The 24,479-nt window shown below is 40.0% G+C and overlaps 1 protein-coding gene and 1 pseudogene across 4 annotated transcripts in view; one reads left to right on the top strand and one right to left on the bottom strand.

The window, feature by feature from the left end:
* The window catches only part of TNFAIP8 (TNF alpha induced protein 8), a 136,247-nt gene that overhangs the window by 105,630 nt on the left and 6,138 nt on the right, over positions 1–24,479 (top strand). The window lies entirely within an intron of this gene.
* Positions 10,865–10,938, bottom strand: LOC139034592 (U4 spliceosomal RNA; annotated as a pseudogene).

Raw genomic sequence — 24,479 nt, 5'->3', positions numbered from 1 at the left:
TGTTGTGCTGGCTTGGATTCCTACCGACTTTCTTACTGAGTTATAAAAACGATTTCCTCAAAAAGCTTGCCAGTGGCAGATGATGAATTAGAAAAGCAGTAATGCCAGCCCTGGGGAGGCATGTCGAAGCTGTCAGCTGTACTGTGCCACCCATTGGATGGAAGGCCAGTGGGACTTCTGGTGAATGGAGCTGGAGGAGCAGAGAGCTATCACCCTGTGTCTCAGTGAAGCTGCACCCAGTTTCTGAGGGGTTCACTTACTAAACAGTCTGACGGTTAGCAGGCTCACTGAAGAATTTCAGGACGAGGGTTTTCAATGGGCTGAGCTGGTGTGAATTATTTGGCTCACTCGACCATTGGTCTGACTTGATGATCAAGGTGAGAACCTCAGACATGTGGGTGGTTCTCGGCATTCCTGATGACGCTGTCCGTCCCGGCGAGCTCTGGGGCTGCCCTTCTGCGCCAACTCTTGGGGCGTGAGGAGGGGAGGTGTTCCCCTGCTTCTCGGCAGTGGAACTTTAGCGTGCCTGTCTCAACACGTGTAAGGGTTAATCGGCTAAGTGTAATTGCTGCTGAGAGAGGCAGCCTAGCTGAAGCCTGACGCATTCCTCCGAGTTCTAGGGAAGGGGTCATTCTTATAGTCCTCAATTGTTTTCCTCTCATTCTCAAAGATGGGTTTTTAATGCTGACGCATTCCTCAGAGTTCTAGGGAAGGGGTCATTCTTATAGTCCTCAGTTGTTTTCCTCTCATTCTCAAAGATGGGCTTTTAATGTAACATTATGGTATTAGAATCCCATGGACAGGTCTTCCCAGTTGACTCAGTAAAGAGTCTGCCTGCAGTGTGGGAGACCCACGTTCAATCCTTGGGTTGGGAAGATCCCCTGGAGAAGGGCATGGTAACCCGCTCCAGGATTCTTGCCTGGAGAATCCCCATGGACAGAGGAACCTGGTGGGCTACAGTCCATGGGGTCATGAAGAGTCGGACATGACTAAGTGACTTTCACTTTCAGTTTCATGGTGTTAGAATCCCAGGGACAGAGGAGCCTGGAGGGCTACAGTCCACGTGGTTGCAGAGTCAGACACGACTGAGCAGCTAAGACTTGCACATTTTCACATGGTGTTACACCAGTGGGTGAAGACATTCCTGATCTGTAGTTCAGTCCTTTGCATTTGTTTCCTTAAAATTCTCAGGCAGCCCTTCATGTGAAATATAATTAGAATGAAATTAAAAGACAGAAAAAATAACTTGATTCTGTTGTTGCTTAGTTTCTTGAGGCCTTCTGCATCTTCAGGCTTTTCTGTAAATGAAGATGTGGAATGTCAGTTGGACTAGTTAATCCAAAGGGGGAGTGGGAGAACGGTTATATTTGGTAGGAATACTGGAATATCACAGAAATTACCAGGAAATGGTCTCTTAGAGTAACATTGTTGTCTTTCTGTTCTGTTTTCATACCAGCATCTATCCTTATTCTGTGAAATAGTCAAACCTGTTTTCACTGTATATCTTTTACAGCTCCAGTCAGCCAGATTTTTTAAAAAAATATTTGATGCTGTTTTTTATTCCATGAATGACTCAATTGACTGAATGTAGCAGCTACTAAACTTGGCAGTTTGTTGCCATCGTCATGCCCCTGGACAGGAAGTGTTCAGTATAGATATGACTAACCAGTTTCCAGGCTTAAAAATAAAGTGGGGGATTTCTGGACAGAATAAGTCTTTGTCACCCAGTTCAACATGCCTGACAAATCTGAAGCTCATGGCAGCGGCTTTACTTTCTCACTTTTTCCAGGCCAGCACTTCACCTGACATTTTCTGTTATACAGATCGAAACTTACTTTATGGTGTTTGGTGGGTTTTGTTTTGTGTTAAACAAAGTAAGAGGACATTTGAAGAGTCGTGAGAATCAGCTACAGTCAGTATTCTCTCCTTGTTACTTCTTTTATTTTTAGCTTATTTTAAATCATCACCCTCCTGAGGCAGGTGATGGGGAAAAATAACCTTTATCTGCCTAGGTAGCAGCTTAAACTCAAAGCATCAAGGACATGCTACAACACTGTATTCTCAAGACTTGTCTTCTTGAATCTAAGGATCATTCGAAGCATTACTTTTTCCCCAAAAGTTACTTCCAATCATTTTTGTGATTCTTAAGATTTCTTTTGTCAGGAAGAATTTATACTATTTTGACAGGTCCCCAAAGGTTTTTCAGCATCTCTCTACCTACAGTTATTATTTCAGGACTTCAAAGATTAATTTAATATTTTATTTTGCCTTGCTGTCTCCCTAAATAATGTCATTTTCCCTCTCTTAATACAAGTTTTTCTCTCCTTTCTTATTCTAAACAGCTGTTTAGTTTGTGGGTTTTTTTTTTTTTGTCTTAGGGATTTAAGAAGTGTAAAAACCATGTTTTGTGGAAATGTTAAATTAGATACAACATTTATTAGCTGAGAGTGTCTATAACAACAGCAGCAAGGTGTTTCACTTAACTCTGTACAAGTATTTGTCTCTGAGCTTCTATTTGTTTTTCATATCAGAAACTATGCCAGAGAATGATGATTTAAAATACAAAATGCATGCAAATATTTTTAGTTTGGGTTAGGGTGAGGTCAGTAATGATTCTTTGGGACAACTCAGATTTATTTGCCAAAGTTAGAAATAAATCATAAATTTGTAAATAATGGGGTTATAGTCACTATATTTGAGCTGAATGTGGCTGTGACCCTGAAGTGATGCTTCTCCTGTGCTCCTCCTTACCACCTCCTCTGTTTTCAGGAGTGAGGCAAGAAAGAGTAAGATAGTCCCTGCTATGTCTTGGATTAGAACTTGATAAAAATCAAGTTTATTGAAAATATAGGTATCCTGTGCTCCAAATAACCTATACCTGTTCTAGCAAGATGTTTTCAGGGGCAAGAGGGAACTGTGTATACAAGCCAAACTTTCATTGAATAAAATGATTCCCCTGAGTTGTTTTTTTTTTTTTTTTAACTTGAGTATCTTATAATTTATCGCTTGAATGTTGAACGCATAGAATTAGAACATTGCAGGCATTGGCAGGGTGATATTTTTTTATTTTTATTTCATTTCTGGCATTTGCCCCATCTATCTTTTCCTGCAGCTGCTCAGTCTCTCTTCATAAGAATAAACAGTCTTCTTTTGTGTTTGTCACAGCAGGGTATTACTCATAAATTAGGCCTCTGCTGTGGTGATTCCCTGATTTAAAATGTTAATCTTCTCTACCTTTTTTTGTGTGTGTGAAGACTACACTACCTTTGTAATCTTGTTGTGTAGCCAAGACTCTGTGGCCAAGACTCTTCTAGTTTTTGTGATATTGGACACGTTGTAGGCAAACGGAAAATGCTTGATAATCAGTGAAGATAAGGGTAGATATGGTCTAGAGGGTAAAATATTTTGCAGAACTTAAACCTCTGCTGTTTCATGAGATTGATGGATCATCCAAACATTGATAATGAGCCATCATCTGACCTTCTATCTGATTTTTAGGTACAAGAGGGCACTGTGCTCTGTAGGTAGTTTACCATCCATGGTGCCAACTATCAGCAGAAACCAAGATGGACATTCAGAATGTACTCTGCAGATGAGGGGCATTTAAGAAGCCCTGTTCGGACCTTCTTTTTGCTGGTTCTTTTGAGGCCGTGGAGGTGATAACCAGTCTCTTAGCTAGTGTTTTGAATCATGGTGGTCATGCTTAGGTTTAGCACAAAGCCGTGGTAGACTTTAACCAGCTCAAATCTGTCCAGGTTGATGGAGGATGTTACAGGCAAACTTACTACTTTATCAAAAAATGGAAACTGGAGAGTTGTCTTTCAAATTTGGGTCAGTCAGTCTCTATTATCAGAGCGTTTTTTGGTACATCTTGTGGGGCCATGGAAAAGGGAGTGTTTTAGGCAACTCTTGTGTTTGAAATGCCTTCTTTTTTTTTTTTAAACTAGTTTTTAGTTGTTGTTCACTGTGCCACAAAAGCACCTCTCCATTTCAGTTCATTGGAATTGCTGATCTGTGGAGTTCTTCCTGAGTTCCAGCCATTGTAGCTTATTACTAGTTAGATTTTATTTAAAATAAAAAGAAATTTTAGAAGAAAGATTAGAGAAGAAAAAGATGTTGATTGAGGGAGAGAGAAACAGTGGGTAGATCCAGAGGTAAAACTCTTTGGGGCTCCATGAAGCCTTTTAGAAACTAAAATCTTAGCTCTCACTTGTTTGGTTTATACCTGGCAGATAAGAAATGAACTTAATCAGACTTTGACAGCAAATTAAAGGCCTCAGCCCTCTTTAATCGTGCATATACATGCTCGGAAGTTCTATCAACTAATGATGGTAAACTGCTAACCAGAATGATGTGAACTGTGCCTAAAAAGAAAAGCTTGTCTCTAAAACCAGAAGGGCCCCCACAATGGCCACCACTTTGCCTTGAGCCCAAAGACAAAAGGATACTGACCCAACACCAGCCTCCAACTACTGTTGCAGACATCTTTGCAGCAATCCTTCATGATGAAAAAAATACTGTATTAAAATATTTCAGATTCTTTTTCCTCCATCAGAATGCAGTGAGCTGTAAGTCAGCTCAAGAAAAGATGACCCAACCCCTGACCCCTTGGTACTTTATAAGGCGCCATTAAAACCTTGAAGACCCCAGGCATTATTTAGGCTAACATTTGGAATCTTAATCCAAGAATTCTAAAACATCCTCTTTTTTTTTCTCCCCACTTTGGCCTGTATCTAAGGTTGCTCTATTTTGTGATAATACCAATTTAATGGGAGAAAAATATTCAAGATGTTAGAAATTTGCTATTCAGTAATTAACTTTCTTTTCATTAGCTAGAGTCTCTGAACATGGTTTAAACATTCATTTAAACGTGGTTTCTAAGTTTCGGGAAGAGGGGGGTCAGTATGATATATATGGTTTTTTTTTTATTCTGTATGATATAGTGGAAAAAGATTTCATTTTAATTCATCAACAGGAAGAATGTGGTAGTATTCATTTTGGGTGTTTGCTACAGAATGTGCCCTGCTTTGGAATGTGGGTGGAGTTCTGACATTTTTATATTTGTATGTTTCAGGGAATTAAAGGTACAGAGAAGCATTTGTCCATTGCCTATATAAAGACTAACCATACAGCTGACAGCTTAAAAATACTGTATGGGATGACATTTCATGTCCTACAGTAGCATCTGTTTCCTTAATTCTGAGATTAACAGATGGCATTAAAGATGGATGCTGAAAAGAGGAAAAAAGGCCCTTCTTTTTGCCAAATTTTTTCACTCCCCTCACCATCCTTTTCAAGGCAAGAGTAGATTGAATGACATCAACTGAAAATTAACAAGAGATTAGTTCAAGGGGAAAACTGTCCAGGTAGGGTAGATTTAATTTTCAGCTTCAGAAACTGACTCAAATCATACACTCTAAAGATTTGATTCAACTTTTTTCTAATCATCTTATCTTTACAATATACATTGTCTCATGTCTTAGAGATAAATGCAACACTATTTTTCTAAGATATGTTCTATTTTTGCAGCAATGAGAATATTACAAATCATATGAAAAAAAAAATCAATAAAGGTAGATTGCCACAAACGTAATAGCAGTATTTACTAAACTAATATTAAAAATATATGAAACACTGCTTTTATATGCTTGTGGAAATCTTTGTCCTGTGTCTTTTACCAAATTGAGCCAAATAGTGTGAACTGATTCTTCCTGGGTGTATGTGACATCTGGAGTCATCCCAGAAGGTGCTCAGCACCTCTGCCCACCCCAGAAACAAAGCCTAGTCACTTGTCCCCGCCCGCTTCCCAACCTGCTAGACATACTCACTTCTCAACCTGACCTAAATAGGATAGCTGTTACTTAACACACTCATGGTCACTGTTTTCAGTTCTTTATAATATCCTCAAATTTAAGAAAGAGCAGCAGTGTACAGTTATGTGTCCCTGTGTCTTTCACCATATTGGACACTTTACCTATTAGAACATGTTTCAGTTCATTTAGAAACTAGTTTGCAATTGCTGAAAGTTCCTGGAAAGCTCTCTCACAGGGGTTGTCAAGACAGGCATATGCCAGGACTGACCAGGTGTAAGTTAATGCCAGTAGCTGTCACCAGAGAAGATGCTGCAAAACAGAAGACCCATCTCTGCCCTTGAGGAGCTTTCAGTCCAGAGGAGATATCAGATGTGTGTATGAAGAAGTACATGCAAGGGGATGCCACATTTGAGTTAGAGAGGTTCAGGAAGGGCTGTCTGTGACTGGGATACCTGAGGCACAATTGTTGAGATGAGTAGCATTGGTAAGAAGGTTTGGACAGGATTGGATAGGATTTCTGGAACTACAGTGCCTAGACCATTGGTGGTGGTACAGTACATGATTTTAGGAGGCCTAAGGCACAGAGCTAGACAGTCTTCAGTAACTTTATAAGGCCATTAGTCCCTTTCAACTCCCTTGGAATCCATTGCATCATTCCCAGAGAATGCCTATGTTTGGGGTTGTGTGACCTTTGCCACCTTACTCACACTGACTCACACCTTTTGTACCATGCAGGTAGACTTGGGGCTCATGGCCTTTGGCAGTCAGCAATGTCTGGCTAGAAATGAATAGTACTGGGGATTTTCTTCTCATTGAAATAATTTTTATGATTTAAAAAAATTTGAATGATTTTTATGCTTATGGTATATTTAGGGGAAGAGTACCACTTTTCATCCACATTGTTTTTATTGGTTCCTTTTAAAATATTTTTTTTTTAATAGCATTTTAAATAACCAGAGGGAAACAAAATACAGATAGTCAGTGGAAAACAAAGACAGGCATTAACATGGCTGGACTTGGAGGCCATTTTGCTAAATGAAATAAATCAGAGAAAGACAAATACTATATGACATCACTTATACATAGAATCTAAAAAATACAACAAGTAGTGTATATAATGCAAAAGAAGCAGACTTACAGATACAGAGAACAAACTAGTGGTTACTAATTGAGGGGACAATACAGTGGTGGGGAAGTGGGAGGTACAAACTGTTGGGTATAAAACAGGTTCAAGGATTTATTGTACAACATGGAGAAGATAGCCAATATTTTGTAACAACTATAAGTGGGAAGTAACCTTTTAAATAGGATAAAAATTATTTTAAATATTTTTTAATAAAACAGAGGCAAGTTGTGTTGGTGGTGCTCAAAGAACAAGCATTTAGATTGTTGCTTAGGTAAATACAGGATAGCTTCTAGGATGAAGAGAGAGATTTTTCAGCAAGTATGCTGAGGTGGAAAATGCAAGGCATTTTGAGGGAAAGGTGAGTCTAGAAGGTGGTAGAAGCCTGGAGATGTGTTGACAAGTCAGAACTAGGGAGCCTTCTTACTCAACCTGATTGCCAGCCAGAGGAACAGAGGGTTGAGACTGCACTCACTCTTGGAGTCACTTCCAGGTCTGAAAAGTAACTCAGAAAGGTTTGAGTCCCTAAACCTCTAAAGCAGGGTGGTTAACTCAAATGTCTTAGCTAATTTCCTGGCCCCTGTGGGCCTGTGACAGATGGTAAACTGAACAAAACCTGTTTCTTATCCCCTTGCACCCTCTGCAGATTTTTCTTGAGATGTTACAAGAAGGTCAGATTTTTCTTGAGAAATGGGAAGTGTGAATTTTTGGGTCAGTGCTCCCAATTTTTACATCTTTTTACTAATTAGAAAAACAAAATTAAAGCATTGTGAGGGCCCATTTTGGGGTTGATGAAAGTATTCTGGAATTAGATAGTGATGATTGTCACCTGTTGTGAATATAATAAATCACAGAGCTGTACCCTTTTTAGATGGTTACAATGGTCATTTTTATATGATATGAATTTTATCTCAATTTAAAAAAATTATGGGGGCCCAACCGAAGCATGTTGCCAGCCCAAAGTTTGTAAGCTCTGTTTTAAATGAAGGAATTACTCTCTGCTACATTTAGCAAAATTTAGAATCCCAATATAAAGTACCTTCTCACTGGGGAGCCAGAGACCAGGAGTTAATGAGGGTCACGTTGTAAATTTGCATTAACCTCTGGGCCTCTTTCTTTGCCTGTGGGCTCCATGGCTTCTTCCATCTCTAAAAGTAGGACTGGCAGCAGACATGAGGAGAGATGAGATGGTGGCTTAAATCCTGAAGGACTGGGTGAGTGGGCGGAGAGGCAAAGCTTCAGAAAGGTGGGGGCTGCCAAAGTGTTTCAGAGAAGTGATTTATTTTGTTGTTATTTGGCAGCTAGTGGTAAAATTGATTGGTTATTTTATTTGCCAAAGTTTATGTTACCCAAATATCTACCATTAGGGAAGTAATCCATCTCTCAGACAGCAAGTTAATGTACTTAGGGAAACGTTTTTTAGTTCTTAAAAGAGATCGACTATAATGGCCTTTTTTAGTTATTTTCTTAACTGAAAAATGAGTTTAATATACCAAGTATGACTCAACATAAAAGGATTATGATTATTTTAACAAAACTATTTGGCTTTATTATTTTTAACTCTAAGTTAGCCAGCTTCAATAAGGGCAAAATAGAAAAGATTTTTATGTTATAACCCTAACTTAATTTTCAACTTTTTCTTTCTTAACAAACTAGTGAAGAAAGGTGAAGTTTATGCCTTTTTAAATTTCCAGTTTCTTATGAATTTATCCTTAAAAAAATACTTTCTTAGTCTTAAAAAAAGCAGCATCTGTCCTTAAAACAGAATTGTCTTATCTCTGCAGAGTTTGGGTTATTCAATAATTTTTACCAGTTTCAAATGTTATCAAAAGATGATTTTTTTTTTTCCGGATGCCTATCTTTAGTTATGAATTGACCTGTTTAGAATAAACTTTTTCCAAAGGACTATATTGCAATATTTGTTTCTTAGGTAAATTTGAGATATGATATTTTAGATATAATACCTAATTAAAATAATGTAATTAACTTATAGTTTCTTATGTCATTATATCTTATTTTAAAAACCAGTACTGTTTTCCCATTCCTCCCTTGGCTTCCTTCTCCCCCAGAACAACCTGGGAATTTCTTTTGACCCAGCAGATGCATTTTAAAGATTAACTGAACATTTATTATGGATCAGTTCAGTTCAGTTGCTCACTCATGTCTGACTCTTTGAGACCCCATGAATCACAGCACTCCTGCGATGGATTGCCAGGCCTCCCTGTCCATCACCAACTCCCGGAGTTTACTCAAACTCATGTCCATCAAGTCGGTGATGCCAGCCATCTCATCCTCTGTCGTCCCCTTCTCCTCCTGCCCCCACCCCCTCCCAGCATCAGGGTCTTTTCCAATGAGTCAACTCTTCGCATGAGGTGGCCAAAGTATTGGAGTTTCAGCTTCAGCATCAGTCCTTCCAATGAACACCCAGGACTGATCTCCTTTAGGATGGACTGGGTGGATCTCCTTGCAGTCCAAGGGACTCTCAAGAGTCTTCTCCAACACCACAGTTCAAAAGCATCAATTTTTCGGTGCTCAGCTTTCTTCGCAGTCCAGCTCTCACATCCATACATGACCACTGGAAAAATCACAGCCTTGACTAGACAGACCTTTGTTGGCAAAGTAATGTCTCTGCTTTTTAATATGCTGTCTAGGTTGGTCATAACTTTCTCTTCCAAGGAGTAAGTGTCTTTTAATTTCATGGCTGCAGTCACCATCTGCAGTGATTTTGGAGCCCAGAAAAATAAAGTCTGACACTGCTTCCACTGTTTCCCCATCTATTTGCCATGAAGTGATGGGACCAGATGCCATGATCTTAGTTTTCTGAATGTTGAGCTTTAAGCCAACTTTTTCACTCTCCTCTTTCACTTTCATCAAGAGGCTTTTTAGTTCCTCTTCACTTTCTGCCATAAGGGTGGTGTCATCTGCATATCTGACTATACAGTGGAAATGAGAAATAGATTTAAGGGACTAGATCTGATAGAGTGCCTGATGAACTATGGATGGAGGTTCGTGACATTGTACAGGAGACAGGGATCAAGACCATCCCCATGGAAAAGAAATGCAAAAAGGCAAAATGGTTGTCTGAGGAGGCCTTACAAATAGCTGTGAATAGAAGAGAAGCGAAAAGCAAAAGAGAAAAGGAAAGATATTCCCATTTGAATGCAGAGTTCCAAAGAGTAGCAAGGAGAGATAAGAAAGCCTTCCTCAGCGATCAGTGCAAAGAAATAGAGGAAAACAATAGAATGGGAAAGACTAGAGATCTCTTCAAGAAAATTAGAGATACCAAGGGAACATTTCATGCAAAGATGGGTTCGATAAAGGACAAAAAATGGTATGGACCTGACACAAGCAGAAGATATTAAGAAGAGGTGGCAAGAACACACAGAAGAACTGTACAGAAAAGATCTTCAAGACCCAGATGATCACGATGGTGTGATCACTCACCTAGAGCCAGTCATCCTGGAATGTGAAGTCAGGTGGGCCTTAGAAAGCATCACTACGAACAAAGCTAGTGGAGGTTATGGAATTCCAGTTGAGTTATTTCAAATCTGAAAGATGATGCTGTGAAAGTGCTGCACTCAATATGCCAGCAAATTTATTATGGATAGGAATAAATAATTATAACCAACCCCAAAAATTTCCCTTTCAGGGAAAATGGAAGCAAATAATTATACAAAGTAGTTTGCAAAAAGAAAGTTTTTGACAGGATTATTCAATAAACACTTCAAGGAAGAGATGATATTTGGAAAGCATCATTGAGGAATGGATAGAATTTCACCCAAGGTGGCTCTCCCTTGTTTCCATCAAGTTTCTGCTCAAATGCCACCTTTCCATAAAGGCCTTCACCAACTACCCTGGAGAAAATAGTCTCTCCACCACCCCTACTGTTTCCCCATCCTCTCCACCCCCACCAACACACAAAATCCCCTTATTTTTTTCTATTAGCAATAATCGTGCCTCGAATAAACCTCATTGGCTACAATACTGCCACTGCGCAATGCTTCCCTTATTTTTTTCTAATCCCTGTCACTGTTTGACATATGTATATACACATTTGTTAATTTCTGTCTTAGGGTCTCCCTCTACTAGAATCTGTGCTTCTTGAGAGCAGGCACTTTGGTGCTCAGTAAAACATGTGTTGAGTGAATGAATGAGTAACTGGCTGGGAGAAGGTTTTCTGTTAAAAGTCTGTTTACTGTTAGAGCTCCAAACTGTATGGAAAATCCAAGTTCAACTTTCTCCCAGGATATTTATAAATTTGGCACATTCACCACCTCTCTGAGACCCAGTGAACACATACTGTAGAAATTAAGGAGAGATTTTGATGCCTGTAACTAAATAGCAAGTGTTATGAAAACAATTTCTTATTACTCTTAACCTTCCTACCTTTTTCCCAAGCAAACTTTCCGTAAACATTCACTAACTACTCATAATTTAGGTTTAAATGATTTCTAATTTAAACTCACATGTCCTTTGGTTTCGGACATACAGACTCTGCTGGGCAGAATTCTAATTTCTTAAAAGCCAGTAGGAATTCTATAGGTTAGCTCTGAAATGTTGTCACATTTCTTTCTTTCTTTTTTTCTTTTTCCCCTATTTTTTGACCACACCATGCAGCATGTAGGATCTCATTTCACTGGCCAGAGATCAAACCCATGCCCCTTGCAGTGGAAGCACTGTGTCTTAACCACTTACCTTAACCAGAGACGTCCCTATTCATATTTTAAAATGGCCACAGAGCCTGGAAGCTGAACGTACCTGTGTGAAGATGGCCAGGGAAGGCCTGTGGTAAACCAGGAAGGATATCTCCTTCTAAAGGCAGACAGCCACAGTTTACCTCAAGACCATGGTTGCCATGTGGGCATGTGGGCCCGTTTTGGTCAGACCTTATGATTAGCCAAAAGAAAAATCAGAAGCATAGAATTTGAGGCTACGTTTTTCAATTTTTTAAAAACATGACCCACTAATTCTAAGAATACAAGTACCATATGTAAATAGATGACCAGTGCAAGTTTGATGCATGAAGCAGGGCACTCAAAGCCGGTGCTTTGGGATAACCCAGAGAGATGGGGTGGGGAGGGAGGTGGGGGGGTTCAGGATGGGGGGACACATGTACACCCGTGGCTGATTCATGTCAATGTATGGCAAAAGCCACCATAATATTGTAACAGTAATTAGCCTCCAGTTAAAATAAGTAAATTAATTTAAAAAAAAAGAATAACACTATATGGGCCAAACAACAGAGTATCTAGGTTGCAACCTCTATAAGGCATCCTAATCTAAATAAAACAATGGAGGATACCTGAGCATTGAGAGCGGGGAAAGGGTTAGAAAGAGGGGTAGAAATCACTTCACAGAGAACCTAAGTGCCACTCTGGAGGCAGCCAGCGGTAAGCACGTTGCTTCTGTAAACCACGAGGGTCTTTTTTTTTTTTTTTTCTTTCAAGGTTATACCCTGTAATTTTAGAGCTTCAGTATATCTTGATATTTGGAATGAGATAATTTACTTTAAGACCCAGCAAATCTCATCTTACCGTTTGCTTACCTTTAATAGAATCTAGCCTCTTAGGACTTGACATGGCTCTAAAATGCTTGACTGGCTTAACCTTATCATACAGCTATTGGGGAAAGGTTTTGACAAGAATGTTGGGAGGCTGTGCCAAGAGGCATATTTGAGAGATGCCCAAGTTGAGGCCAAGAGGTTACTGCTCCTAAAATACTCAAACAGATGGGTTTGGGATATTTTCATGGAAGATGCCAGAACATTTGCAGTACGGATTCAGTTAGCTAAATATGGTCACCTCACCAAATATAAGTGTCTGGTTATTCTGTATGTTTTGGCAAAAGACAAGAGAGAAAAGCAGTAGACAAAAAAAAGAGAGAGAAAAGAAATGAAAATGCGTATCTTTTATATAGATTATTCTTCTTTAAAACAAAAGGTATTTAACATCCCACAGTTGGGACTATGTTTTTGTCCATTGAGTATAAGTAAATCCATTTGTTAAGCTCCAGATATGTGAAGTGGAGTTGATTCCCTTACATGTCTTGATGAATTACTGGTAAAGATAGTGATAGGTTCCAGCGAGGCAGATGGGAACAGTGGACTTGTCTCACTTCATGGAAGCTGGAAGGCACGTATTAAGCACTTTGGAGAAGAGAGAGATGCATAGACAGAATGGTCCCTTAGTTGTCAAGGATTGTAATCAAGTAAGCTAAGACAGAAAGTTAACTCACCCACAAGGCAGAAAATATACTGGAAGAGGGAACGTTTTATTCTTTCCTTTGGATTTAGATTACTTTGCCACTGGATTTTGGAAAAATGTCTTGGAAGAGGTGGTATTTAAACTGAGCCTTCAGGAGTGAAACAGGGTGAACACATCATTTTGCTTTCCTTTTTTTTCTCCTGATGTGTAAGACCTAGCCTCTTTGTTTGTTTGTTTTTTTTTTAAGTTCAAGGAGTTGCATTATCTTGGAGAGTAGATAAGCTCTATGAAATGAGATTATACAGCTGGCTCAGCCACTGTATAATGGCTCAGCCATTATACATTTGATAGAAAATTCATGAAGAGTATACATTCTCTTAATTTCACTTTTCTTACAGAGCAGCCACGCACCATTATTGACTGCCATGGACCCTAACTACGCCCCTTGCTAAATGCCCTTGGACAAGTCCCTTGACTGTTGAGCCTCAATCCTCTCATCTGCTCCCTCAGGGTTACTAATACTAACCCTCAGGTTATACTAGTAAGAGGGCCAAACCAGAACAAAGCCTTTCATAAATACATGAAAGTGTTATTGTAAAAAATATTTTGCAGACCACGCAAATGTCAGCTGTAATTTGGTTGTCTGGTTGTCTGTATTATATAGCCAGGAGCAGCCTGAGGAGACCTGAAAGGCTGTGCTGATCACCGATTCCAGTTTTAGGGGCTGGCTCAGTAGCTAAACTGCAGTCTAGTGTGTTGGCATTTTAAGTCTGTTACTGGTTTTCGTAGCACAGGAATGAATATAAATATTCGTGAGGAGCCAGGGCCTCTGGCAGGATGGGAGAACTTGGGGGTGGAAAAGTATAGAACATCATGGGGCTTGTTTAGAGGACTTTCCTCTATAGTCTGGTAGAAGCTTGGCTTATATCAACAATGGAAAGGCCTCATGTCCTCAAGAAGGTATGTAAATAAATCCAGCTTAATTGAAAAATCTTTAAGAAAAACATAAAGTATCCTAATCCCATATAATAAATAAGGAAGATTTCATTTAATTTAAAAAGAAAAAGAATAGCTCACTAAAGTCAGTTTGATATAAACACTTGTAGGATATTCTTATTTAATTTCAAACTCATGTGAAGCCTAGTGATAGTTAGGTCCTGTTCAAGTTTTGATTAAAGTATCACATAAAGAGGGTAACTTTTCTGTTCTCTTTGAGGCTTGAATAGAATAAGCTCTATTGTGAAAATATTTTCTCTGGATTGTGTGTGCAAACTCACATCTAGTTTTAGGTGAAAAAAAATTTGAGGAGTTACATCTGTTCATAGGCTTCGCTAGTGGCTCAGATGGTAAAAAAATCTGCCTGTAATGCCGGAGACCAGAGTTCGATCCCTGGGTCAGGAAGATCCTTCTGGAGAAGGGCATGGCAACCCACTCCAGTGTTCTTGCCTGGAGAATCCCATGGACAGAGGAGCCTGGCAAGCTACAGTCCATGGGGTTGCAAAGAGTTGGACATGACTGAGGGACTAACACTTTCACTTTCACTTATATCTGTTCATAGGCTATTTACAGCATGTCTTATTGGCCAAAGTATGTCTGTTGAAAATTGTAAAGTTTTATGTTGTAGAAGTACACCTCAGAGTAGGGATCTTCCACCATTACCCTCCATCAGAACCATCCATCAGAGTGCTTCCTCTAAATACAGCTGCTTAGACTGTAGTCCTGAGGATTCTGATTCAGTAAGTCCAACCACGAATTTCTAGAAAGCACCAGACCTTCTGATACACATAGCCCTTGCCAAAGAGATTGCTGCCCATTTCCTGCTGTATCTTTTTTTCCCTCCCAAAGTTTTCTCAGAAACTGAGTACCATTGTAGTAAATTTTCCAGGCCTTGACAACAAATTATACGTAGTTTGTGATTAAGGTTTCTCTAAAATGATGACCTACTGGGGTGAGATGGTGGTGGGGGGCACAGAGTGAAAGGGAGGCTCAAGACAGAGGGGATATATATATACTTATAGCTGATTCACAAACCAACACCACACTGTAAAGCACTTATCCTTCAATCAAAAATTAAAAAGTTTCTCTAAAATCCATAGGACCCACATGCCTCCTTGGGTTTCTCACATATAGGTACGCTGCTGGGCAGACTTTTTCATTCCTAACTCTCTTGTAGGAATCTGTAGGTCAGCTCTGGAATGCAGTCACATTTATTGCTGTTAAGGCAGAATCTTCTTTATCTTCCAAGGCTGCCTCTTGGGTCAGTCTCTATTTGTGAAACCTTCCTCAAACCTAATTTCCTTCCATTTCAGCAAAATTATTGTTCCTTCTCTTTGCTACCATTGCTTTCAAGATTCTGCTGAGCTGTGTAACCATCTGCTTCCTGCCCCCACTCCACCTTAGACTTGAGTGTCTGGACAGAAAGGATAGGTTGTTTATCTCTGAAACCGCAGTATCTGATACATTATGAACACTCAGAAGTTTTGTTGAATGATTCACGTCTTTGGGTTAATGTCCTGTCATCTCTCCTCACTCCTGTTTCACAAGTCATGATCACAAGACTCTTATCATCCCATACCAGTTGAATGTCAACAATACCTACCTACTTTAATAATAGTGATAACAACATTAATGACAATAGTAATAATAGTTCACATTAATTGATGTTATTTTTTCACACCTGGCGCTCCCCTAAGCACTTTGTATGGGTTATTCCTGTTTAATCATCATAAAAACCTCAGGTATCCTCATTTGCATGTGGGGAAACTAAGGCACAGAGAAGTTAGATAACTAGCCCCAGAGACCCAGCACTCAATAGCCAAACTAGGGTTCTGACCCAGACAGTGAGCCTCTGTATCCCAGGCTCACAGTCACCACCTTGCTTGTCTTTTTGCCTGGCTGCCTGTCCTGCCCTCCCCTATTTACAGGAGACAATTATGAATCCGTTCCAGAGGAATAGCAAGAACTCAAGTCCATTCGTTAGCCAATAATTTTCACTGATCTTAGCCTACAAATTTATTAATGGGTCATCTGTGTAGTTTGAAAAACCTGAGTAAGTAAAATTAAAATGTTCCTTTACTCCACTAATCCTCAAGACCTTTAGTATTATTAGTACATTTTTTGCCACTCAAATGGGACCCTTGTCCCTCATATACACTGTTTCCCAAACTTATTTAGCTAGAGGGAATTACCCCTCACCCCTCGCTTAAGACTCTTAACTTCTTGAAGAATTGGGTTTTTGTTTTTAACATAATTCAGAATAAAACCTGGCTAGTGCTCATGTGGGGTTCCAAGAAATTTCTCAGGTCCTAAATATTTGGGTGACCCTGACTTTTGACCCTTTCTTATTTAGTCTTGAGTGCCTTTAGTGCTTCAGTACTTAAGTAGTCTTTAGTGACCACTTATATTTACCTGCTGGAAGAGGCACAGATTTGTTGTCAGAGCGTAATTGCTAATAGTACCCTTTTCAGAGGGGTCCCATTAGGATGATCAACTGCACAACTTCTCTAATCATAACCTCCCCCTGCCCCAGTTAAGTAAAGACCTCTGTTTCAACCTTGCTACCTTCTCACCACTCACTGAAGGACTCTCATTGCTATCACGTGAATGGGACTAAAGATAACAGCCATGTGCCTCTGGCATCTCACCATTTTATGTCCTAGTCGTGCAGGGAATTACAGGATTTCATAAACTGGAATTACTCGGTTTAGTCTCTCATCACTCAAAAGTAGGATTAATAAGAATTACAAGACCTATAAGACTTCTTAATGCCTCTTGATGAGGATGAAAGAGGAGAGTGACAAAGCTGGCTTAAAACTCAACGTTCAAAAAACTAAGATCGTGGGATTTGGTCCCATCACTTCATGGCAAATAGAAGGGGAAACAGTGGAAGCAGTGATGGATTTTATTTTTTCGGATTCAAAAATCACTGTGGACAGTGACTGCAACCATGAAGTTAAAAGACGCTTGCTCTTTGGAAGGAAAGCTATAACAAACCTAGATAGCATATTAAAAAGCAAAGACATCACTTTGCCGATGGCAGAAGTCTATATAGTCAAAAGCTATGGTTTTCCTGGTAATCATATATGGATGTGAGAGTTGGGGTATAAAGAAAGCTGAGCACTAAAAAAGTGATGCTTTCGAATTGTGGTTCTGGAGAAAACTCTTAGGAATCCCCTGGACAGCAAGGAGATCAAACCAGCCAATCCTAAAGGAAATCAACCCTGAATACTTACTGGAAGAACTGATACTGAAGCTGAAGCTCCAATACTTTGGCTACCTGATGTGAAGAACCGACTCATTGGAAAAGACCCTGATCCTGGGAAAGATTGAAGGCAACAGGAGAAAGGAGAGACAGAGGATGAGATGGTTAGATAGCATCACCAACTCAGTGGATATGAATTTGAGCAAACTCTGGGAGATAGTGAAGGAATGGAAGCCTGGCATGCTGCAATCCATGGGGTCACAAAGAGTCAGACACACCTTAGTGACCGAACAACAACAAAAACCTCTTCACCCTGCTCAGTATCTGTCTAATATATGCTCATCTGTGCAGAGAATACAGCAACTCTGAAAGGATACCAAAGGAATAGTTGTCTCTGGAAAGCAGTGGTCAGGGTCAGGATTGCGCAGTGGTTAGCAAAGCTGAAAGTGAGACTTCTCACTTTAAATATTTATATTATGGCTTTTGAGTAATCTAAGCATATTATTTTTTTTTAATTTCATTTTAAAATATTTTGAAACTAGTCTAGGTTTTCCCTAGAAATACAGGCTGTTTCAAACCCAGCTGGATTGATCTATTTTATTGAGTCCATTTCTTACCTCCAGGGAAACCTGGTATCTTTTTTTATTTTTATTTCATTTCACTTTTGTCAAATATTATTAGGTCTTCCCGTTCCCATATTTCAAGAGAGAGTTTTTTTGTTGTTGTTGTTTTGTTTTGTTTTTATGCTTGTATGGTATAGCAGAACTCTTCAGAGAATGGGTTGGAGTTGGACATATCTAGGATCAAGTTCATCTCTTCCACTTACTGACTGTACGACCTTGAGAAAGCAACTTAATTTCTCTGGGCCTCATTTGACATATCTCTAAATGGGGATAATTGCCTCCCTCCTGAGATTGTTGTGAAACTTCAGTAAGATAGTGCAGATTCTAGGCAGTTCTGGGGATAATGTGGTGTTAAGTTCAAAATACAGTGACTAGCCAGTGGGTTCTCATGACTGTTAACCTCTCACTCTGAGTAGCCACAAAATCCATTTCTATTCCTGTAATCTCCGTTCTAATATTTACAAGACTGACATCCCATGGGATGAAACCATACCCCTTCATATAGGTATCATCAAACTTTCTTCCAACCCTGGTTGGTATAAGTGGATCTAGACACATCAGGCATATCTTGTCAGAGTTTATGCTTTCTAGAAGCAATCATGGAGAAGGCAATGGCACGCCACTCCAGTACTCTTGCCTGGAAAATCCCATGGATGGAGGAGTCTGGTAGGCTGCAGTCCATGGGGTCGCTAAGAGTCGGACTCGACTGAGCAACTTCACTTTCACTTTTCACTTTCACACATTGGAGAAGGAAATGGCAACCCACTCCAGTGTTCTTGCCTGGAGAATCCCAGGGACAGGGGAGCCTGGTGGGCTGCCGTCTATGGGATCACACAGAGTCAGACACGACTGAAGTGACTTAGCAGCAGCAGGAGCAGAAAGCAATCAAGTCATCTCATGATTTATGCAGCAAATTAACTGGAAAAAAGAAAACAACAACAAAAAATCAGAGATGGAGTCTAATATGGAGTTAATGGTATTGAAACTTAGGAAATGACATTTTCAATTTCAAAATCATCACAAAATTAAGCCACAGCCATCAAAAACATACAATTGAACCCAAAATCAAAATGAAAAGATTCCAGAATTAAAGCAACAAAAACAGCTCAAGATCACACAGGGGAAAAGCTTCACAGTATTTTCTTCAGGACCTAATTTCTCTTGTCCACAAACTTGGAAAATAGAAGATATAAGGAGAAACGAGTAGAAAGAACACAGTGTGTACAGGTATTGGATTTGAATTCCTGCTTCTCTACCTCAAGTGTATTAAATAAGGAAGCAAAACTCAGTGTGTGTTTGTGATCTGTAGTCATGAGCCCAGAAGCACACTGCTGGAGTTTTTTGACTTTTAGTGGTAAAGAACCCACCAGCCAATGCAGGACATGTAAGAGAACCAGGTTCAATTGCTGGATTGGGAAGATCCCCTGGAGAAGGAAATGGCAACCCACTCCATTATTCTTGCCTGGAGAATCCTACAGACAGAGGAGCGGCTACAGTCCATGAGGTTGCAAAGAGTCAGACACGACTGAGTGACTTAGCACACACGCATACAAATCTAACTTAAGCCAGACCACCTTGAAATAATGCCCCACTTAGTAGATGAGAAAACAAACATGAAGAAATTAAATTGCACCCAAGTTTAAAACCCAGGACTCTTGACCTTGATCTCTTGTTTCCATCCATGCTGTTCTTACCTGGCAGGAAGCTCTGCCTTTGGGTCTCTGGTTCTCTGGAAAGCTTTGGAAAGTCTGGGGGTGACTTTATGGAGTAATCTTGTTGTCTGCTGTGGGTTTTCACTTTGGCTTTATATTTGATCCATTTCCTTTACATTTTACTCACTATCACACAGCTTTGTGTGGATGTTGATACTGTTTGTCTTTTTTCCTCCCCTCAGGGTTTGATTCTGTTCTCCATGGGCCAGTTTTCCCTAGACAAAATATACTTGTGTTAAAAGAGAAATTCCCTGATAAAGGAAAATTTAATATATGTTAGTTTTTTTAAGGTCATCATGGAAAAGGTTCTATAACTCCTTATTCACTAAAGTATGTGAAATCTTTGTATTTATAACAGTCATCAGGCATTTTACATTTCTGTATTGAGTTCAGAAGAAGTTGATTGATTTTCACCAAATGTTATTCAGTACTGGAGAGCCTCAGAAGGTATTTGAAGTTTAATTTGTTGACTTCTTTAAGCAAACCTGTGGTGAAAACTTCTGTGCCAGGTATTCTGTGAGATCCTCCTTTGTGGTCCATGTCCATTTATCTTTGCAACAACTCCAAGAGGTGGGGATCATTAGCCCCAACTTGTAGATAGGAAAGTTGAGTCTCAGTAATATCCCTGAGCGTGTGAGCTCCATCACTCAGTTGTGTCCAACTCTTTGCAATCCCGTGGACTGTAGCCTGCCAGGTTCCTCTGTCCACAGGATTTTCCAGGCAAGAATATTGGAGTAGGTTGCCATTTCCTCCTCCAGGCGACCTTCACTATCCAGGGATTGAACCCTTGTCTCCTCTGTCTGCCTGTACTGGCAGGCAGGATCTTTACCACTGAGTCACCTGGGAAGCCCATCGTATCCCTAAGCGCCATGGCTTCATGGAACAGTTAGCTACAGAATATTGGACTTTTATTAACACACTCTTCCAGGACCCTGGGAAAATTAGTTGCCATAGGAAATACGTATACTGCTGCTGCTGCTGCTGCTAAGTTGCTTCAGTCGTGTCCGACTCTGTGCGACCCCATAGACGGCAGCCCACCAGGCTCCGCCGTCCCTGGGATTCTCCAGGCAAGAACACTGGAGTGGGTTGCCATTTCCTCCTCCAATGCATGAAAGTGAAAAGTGAAAGTGAAGTCGCTCAGTCGTGTCCGATTCTTCACGAACCCGTGGACTGCAGCCTACTAGGCTCCTCCGTCCATGGGGTTTTCCAGGCACGAGTGCTGAGTGGGTTGTCATTGCCTTCTCCAAAATGTGTATGAGTTCTCTCTAAAGAATGATATGTACTGCAGTTTTGTTTTGTTTTTACTTCACATGGTTTTGAGGGAAAAATTCTATTATGTGTTAAAGGGTGTATTTTTAAGAAGATCAATTTGTGACTCAAAAATACAAAATGGACATGCCAAAGATATTGCTTAACTCATTCATTAATGAGGAATCAGTAAGTCTGATGATCGTTTCAAAGGAGACTGCTAAGTGCCACACAGGCAGACAAGAAAATGAGGAAGCAGTTGCACCTCCAGTAGACAGAATTTGTCTGTAGCTCTGTGGCCAGGAGCTACTAGATTTGCTACTAAAGAGCTATGACTCAGCTGTATGCAGAACAAGAAAAGGAATCTGCAAGGGGGTGCTTTACTATTTCCAGGACTGCATTAAAAATCATTCAGTGATTTCTTTTTTTTTTTCTTTTGCCCCCCTTTAAAGTCGCTGTCTTCCCTGACATTTGTCTTCTTTAATATGTTGCCCTTGAAAATGAGCATGTGCTTTTCTAAAGGTGGTAGGAGACACAGAGTGAATGACTTAGCTTGTCCCTGTGATGAGGCACACCACTGGTTTTCAAGCACTTGGGGTCAGCAAAATGCATGCTCCCCCAAATTTGCATTCAACATCAGGTTAAGAACCTTAGATGTATTGATTTTCCCAAGACTGTGTTCTTTTGTGTTAGGGTCTCCATCTGTGTGACCTGAAGGTGATAAGGGATTAAGGTTCCTGGCACTTGTCTTTTCTCTCTGGATAGCATTGCCTCTGCTTGCTGCCATGGTCATTGCTTCTGACCCTTCCAGGGTCAGCCCCTCTCACAGTTTGAATCTCTGCTGCTTCTGCTGGCTGTGGCCCTCTCCCCATCCCACACTCTCTTTTTCTTTCTTTCTTTTGTTGTTTCTTCTCTATCCTGTTGAATTTTCCACCCTGGAATGTTTGCGTGGAGGCTGGTGTCACAGATACATCACCAGGGGCTCAACAATTCCTTTCTCTTCTCCTAGAGTGCAATCAAATCCTGATATAGGGGGTCAGCTCTTAGCCATTTGACTTCTTGTGAAGTGTTTCCTGTTGGTTATGGCCACTTGTATATCCCCAAAGCAGTCTTTTTTACTAAGCCCTATTTAGATTTGGAATAATTCAAATGCAAGAGAGCTAAGGTTTTACACGTTAATTTAAAGAACTTCTGTTAACAGACCACAGCAGCCAGACATGCTGTCCAGATTGTTTTCTTTTCCATCCTTCCTTATACTGGGCCCACTGGATCAAATTTTAACTAGGCAAGAATTAGTAATGTCATATACATGCATCTGTGGTCACCATTTCAAAGTTCCAAGTATAACAAATTTCATGGGTAAAGAAATTATGTGTTTGCAGGTGAGGTTATTAAGAAAGTGACTTGAGTACTTCTCTATATTAGCAATTTCTTAATTGGCATAACGTTATGTGTGTGTGTGTGTGTGTGTGTGTGTGTGTGTGTGTGTTTGTGTGTGTTCAGTCGCTTCAGTGATGTCTGAATCTTTGCGACCTTGTAGACTATAGCCTGCCAGTCTCCTCAGTCCTTGGGATTCTCCAGGCAAGAATACTGGAGTGGGTTGCCATGCCCTCCTCCAGGGGATCTTTCCAACCCAGGGATCAAACCCACATCTCTTGTGTCTCATGCATTGCAGGTGGATTCTTCACCACTGAGCCACATGGGAAGCCAGTGTTATGGGTTTTGTTGTTGTTCAGTCACGTAGTCATGTCCGACTTTTGGTGAGCCCATGAACTGCAGCATGCCAGGCTTCCCTGTCCTTCACCACCTCCCAGAGCTTGCTCAAACTCATGTCCATTGAATTGGTGATGCTATCCAACCATCTCATCCTCTGTCATATCCTTCTCCTCTTGCCTTCAGTCTTTCCCGGCATCAGGGTTTTTTCTAATAAGTTGGCTCTTCACATCAGATGGTCAAAGAATTGGAGCTTTAGCTTCAGAATCAGTCCTTCCAATGAATATTCAGGACTGATTTTCTTCAGAATTGACTGGTTTGATCTCTTTGCAGTCCAAGGGACTCTCAAGGGTCTTCTCCGACACCACAGTTCAAAAGCATCAATTCTTGGTGCTCAGCCTTCTTTATTGTCCAACTCTCACATCCATACATGACTACTGGAAAAACCATAGTTTTGACTAGATGAACCTTTGTCAGCAAAGTAATGTCTCTGCTTTTTTAATATGCTGTCTAGGTTTGTCATAGCTTTTCTTCCAAGGAGGAAGCATCTTTTAATTTCATGGCTGCAGTCACCATCTGCAGTGATTTTGGAGCCCAAGAAAATAAAGTCTGTCACTGTTTCCATTGTTTTCCCATCTATTTGCCATTAAGTGATGAAACTGGATTCCATGATCTTAGTTTTTTTTAATGTTATGGGTAACTTTTGTTAATTTCATAAAACTATAGTTTTTCATTCATCAGTGTCATGAAAAAGTTTGGGGTTTTTTCTCCCTTCTGAGCACTTTTTTTTTTCTTGTATAAAGGGGTCGTTATAGTTTTGACATCAATGTTGATCTCCAAATTTATAATTGTTGATACTAAAACCAGTATTCCCTAAAAATCAGTTTGCCTTACAACAAACATTGCTGAAATAGACATTTGATTAAGCTTAGAAAGGAGATGTAAAGACATAGAGGAGAGTCAGTGAGATAAGTGAAGTGAAGTCGCTTAGTCGTGTCCGACTCTTTGCGACCCCATGGACTGCAGCCTCTCAGGCTCCTCCATCCATGGGATTTTCCAGGCAAGAATATTGGAGTAGGTTGCCATTTCCTTCTCCAGGGGATCTTCCTGACTGAGGGATTGAACCCGTGTCTCCCGCATTGCAGGCAGACGATTTACCCTCTAAGCCACTGGGGAATCTCAAATAGCAGTCATACCTATTTCTGTAAACTATCTTGAATAGTTTTGATGTTGTGGTAATCCTTTATATATATATATAAAGCATTATTTCTCATTAGTCAATAACATACATGTGTATTCTCAAACACAAGTAAATCAGTACTTCCAGCACTTTCTTCTTTGAGAGCATTTATTCATATATCTCACTTGCTTCCCAGGTATACCTTTGATTATATGTTTCTCATTAGTCAATAACATAACATGTGTATTCTCAAACACAAGTAAATCAGTACTTCCAGCACTTTCTTCTTTGAGAGCATTTATTCATATATCTCACTTGCTTCCCGGGTATACCTTTGATTATATGTTTCATCACAGATCCAGACAGAGTGAAAGGTGGGTGTATGTTTAATCTTCCACTGTAGTTCAAGTGGCTTTACACCCTGGTTTTACACTAAATATTTGTATTATTGTCGTTTGAGGTTTTCTCGTTGTACAAAATAAGTCTTTCCCCTTTATTTTTTTATGTTTACGTTTTTTAAAATTATAGTTAATCTGCAAAGTTGTATTAGCTTCACATGTACAGTCGAGTGACATATATTCAATTATCTATTTTCAGATTATTTTCCATTATAGCTTGTTATGAGACAGTGAATATAGTTCTCTGTGCTATACAGTAGGTAGT

Source organism: Odocoileus virginianus, chromosome 3, assembly GCF_023699985.2.
Source record: "Odocoileus virginianus isolate 20LAN1187 ecotype Illinois chromosome 3, Ovbor_1.2, whole genome shotgun sequence".
NCBI lineage: Eukaryota > Metazoa > Chordata > Mammalia > Artiodactyla > Cervidae > Odocoileus > Odocoileus virginianus.
The sequence above is the reverse complement of the archived record's forward strand: the minus strand, read 5'-3'. Positions and strand labels throughout refer to the sequence as shown.